The sequence below is a fragment of the Bidens hawaiensis genome, unplaced genomic scaffold (assembly GCF_021521415.1).
Source record: "Bidens hawaiensis isolate Kalapana, Puna unplaced genomic scaffold, B.hawaiensis_p1.1 tig00020674_1, whole genome shotgun sequence".
In the NCBI taxonomy this organism is placed as follows: domain Eukaryota; kingdom Viridiplantae; phylum Streptophyta; class Magnoliopsida; order Asterales; family Asteraceae; genus Bidens; species Bidens hawaiensis.
Window position 1 is genome coordinate 57745 of NW_027493173.1, and position 3190 is coordinate 60934.

A 3190-nucleotide genomic window follows, 5' to 3' on the forward strand; every position below is an offset into this window, starting at 1 on the left:
AACAAATGCTTAAAGTAGTTTCGTTACAAATGTTTTTTTTTATCAATTAGCATTCTTTCCTGATTAAGTAGCATCATCATATTGGAATCTACTATGGTTTCAGTCTTTCACTACAAACAAAAGTCATTTAGTGATACACAAAAACTATCACAAGAAACCACAAAAATGCCAAAAAAGAACCTATTTGGAATGAGTGGCACATAAAAAAAATGTCACTAGAAGTTCTACCACCACTACAAACTTTTTAACTTTAGTGGCACTTTTTTTCGTTTGCCACTAAAGCTTTCTGGGTTTTTAATGGCACTTTTTCGTCTGCACTACAGGACCTTAGTGGCACTTTTTTCTGTATGCCACTGTGTACCACTAGAAATTTAGGGGCTCAGTGACACTTCTTCGTTTGCTACTAAAAAACTTTCTGGGCTTTTAGTAGCACTTTTTTCGTCTGCCACACAAACATTTTAGCTTTTAAAGGCACTTTTTTTTGTTTGCCACTAATAACAAACATGTATAAAGGAAAACTAACAAATGTTTGGATAAAAACTAAAAACTTCATTAAACTGAAAACTTTATTGCATTCATGAGCCTCTTTCACAATCTTCAATGTTGATGCAAGGTACCTAATATAAAAAAATTAAGAGTTTTCAATAAGCAAACAATATGGACACCATTAAACCACTCAAGCATACATAACAAACACATTCAGGTGACACTAGCATTAAACATTTCACGAAAACCCAAACTTAAATCAACAAATTCGATTAATAAGCAATAAATACTTTCAAATTGTTATAGAATAATTTACGAACCTTATAGAGTTGCAGCACGTTTTTCTCTGAAACAAGTGAAGCTGCACCAAATACAACGAAAACATGATATGTAGCCTCGTGTCCACACGTGCTATGTATTCAGAAAAACATGCAATATAAATGTCAATATTTACCACGTAATACTAAAATATTAAAATAATATGCAAGAAAAAAAAACATTTGAACTATCATAAGAGAATACTTACAAACATATAATATTGATGAGTAATCAATAAATAAATAAATAAGTTGCTATCGTTTTCTTCGCCATCTACTTCACGTTCTATATTAGTAATGTTAATGAGTAAACTTCATTGAAACAACTTGTAAGCATGATAATCAATTTGAAAATGCATCTGCAATGCATACAGTAAAAAATCAACACTGTTATTCATGCTAAGAAAGAAAAATATATACAAACTTTACCACATGGGCTTTTGATTACCCATGCAAATGAAAGTAAAAATGCAAACTCTGGCACATCCAAATTCAGATTAAGTAGCAAAACCTTTCTAAAGAACCTCTAGTTAGCACATACTAAACACAACCCGTTTGAACCTAAAACCTATTTTGACATATTACCAATCTAACTTTAAACCTTGTTTTTCTATCCGACTCGATGAGCATGGGCCATAGCTTGTAAATCAGCATGTAGGTTCTAATCAAAGAGATAAATAATAATCATGTGTCTGGTTTATACCAAGACCACCGGCTCTGGTAGACAACAAAAAGAAAAATCTAGAAAAACTGACCGTGATGAACCTATCATCAATTCAAACTTGTCTTTCATCGCTATTAACTTTCCAACAAATACGTCATATTATAACTTAAAGATCACATATTCATATCAAAGTCAACAATAAAATTCAAACTTTTTTACTGTTCGTACCTTGTAGTTGCAATAATTATTCTAAAAATCCAGCATGTACTGAAATTGTGTGTATATTATAACTCTATGACCTTGCTCTTTTAGCTTCACCATCATTTTGTCCAAATGCTGCAATTTTCAAAAAGCTTACAATAATTGTCTGACAAATAGAATATGAAATATATGAATTCAATTGATAAATAAAAATGATTATTTGTAGGGTTGTGAAATTCATTGAACAGCTCGTGAACGAACCAAACATTATTAGGTGAACAAATCGTTAAAATTCATTGAACAGATCGTGAACAAAATTGATTATTTGTAGCAACAAACAAGGTACAAATAGCAAAATACATCAATGAAAACCTAGAAGCAAAATAATCCAAATGTTTACCTAATTTATACAGTCGTCGGCCTGAGGTCCTTCACCGATGGTCAAACGTGTTATGTCTCGGTCTGTAACTGATAAACTGCAACTACAAAACGAAATTAGGTCAACAGAAACTTAACAAAAGAGTGAAATCGACGAATTGAAGACAATTTACTACCTTCCTTGACGAAGAAATCAAGGATCGCAGAGTTGTGAAGATGCAAATGGGAGCTAATCCATCACTTTCAGCTCAAAATCGATTTGTTAATAACTTTACATTGGTTGTGCTAGTGTTTGTTGCTTTCATTGTACTCCCAACTGATTTCCATTTCGAGCCCTAATTTTCAACAAATTGGGGAAAACATCAATCTGCCATCAGAGAAATCAATTCAGCTTGTAATACATCGTCTTACTTCGTTTTCCGTCAACAATCCAAACTTCAAATTAACAGACAAAAACGTAATAGCAACTTCAAATATCGATGCGGCAGGCGAATCATCAACGACATTACCATGCATAAATCGCTACAACTGAATCAAATAAGTAAAAAAACCTAACACATTATTTGAATAAACTAACAATCAATAGTATTAGCGATGTTATCAAGACAGTGAGATTATCGAGTCCACCGTATTAGCTGATTGGATGATAAGGCGACGATGCGAACAGCGAAATAAAACAGTAGATGATCAGAATCGAGCTGAAGATGCGGAAATTGCAGGAATAGGCGATTGTGAGTGCTGTGGCACCGCCGGTGAGTCGACGGTGGCGGTGGTGATGAGGTGGAATCTCTCTCTAGATATGGAAGTGAGATGAGCTGGTTAGGTTTTTGAGAGAGAGAATAAGAAAAGAAATAATTGTGTGTATTATTGGTTTTGTGCCTCGGAGACGAAGCCATCCATTTTTGGGTTTCATTTCATTTGTTACGTGGACTTTTCAGTCAGGAAGGATGGAGAGGATCCGCATGCCTTAAATTTATCTTTCAAAAGAAATAAAGTAATAAAAATAAATAAATGATTACTTAGTTTTACATATATAAAATAAATATATGAAAAAGTTATTATTTAATGTTATAAAAACGTGTGACACTAGATTTTTTAGTGGTGCAAAGTGCCACTAATATTATAGATTAGTGGTACTAAACCT

At 33.0% G+C, this 3190-nt stretch overlaps 1 long non-coding RNA gene across 2 annotated transcripts; it reads right to left on the minus strand.

The window, feature by feature from the left end:
• Nucleotides 1-395: 395 nt before the first annotated feature.
• LOC143561403 (uncharacterized) lies at nt 396-2787 on the minus strand. 2 transcript variants are annotated; one of them, XR_013140297.1, is made up of 3 exons: nt 2069-2787; nt 1252-1803; nt 396-1162 (listed from the first exon to the last, which is right to left on the minus strand). It is a non-coding gene; the product is annotated as an uncharacterized LOC143561403 (long non-coding RNA). The 2 variants fall into 2 exon arrangements; XR_013140296.1 differs by having other exon boundaries at nt 1233-1803.
• Between the last annotated feature and the right edge of the window lie 403 nt (nt 2788-3190).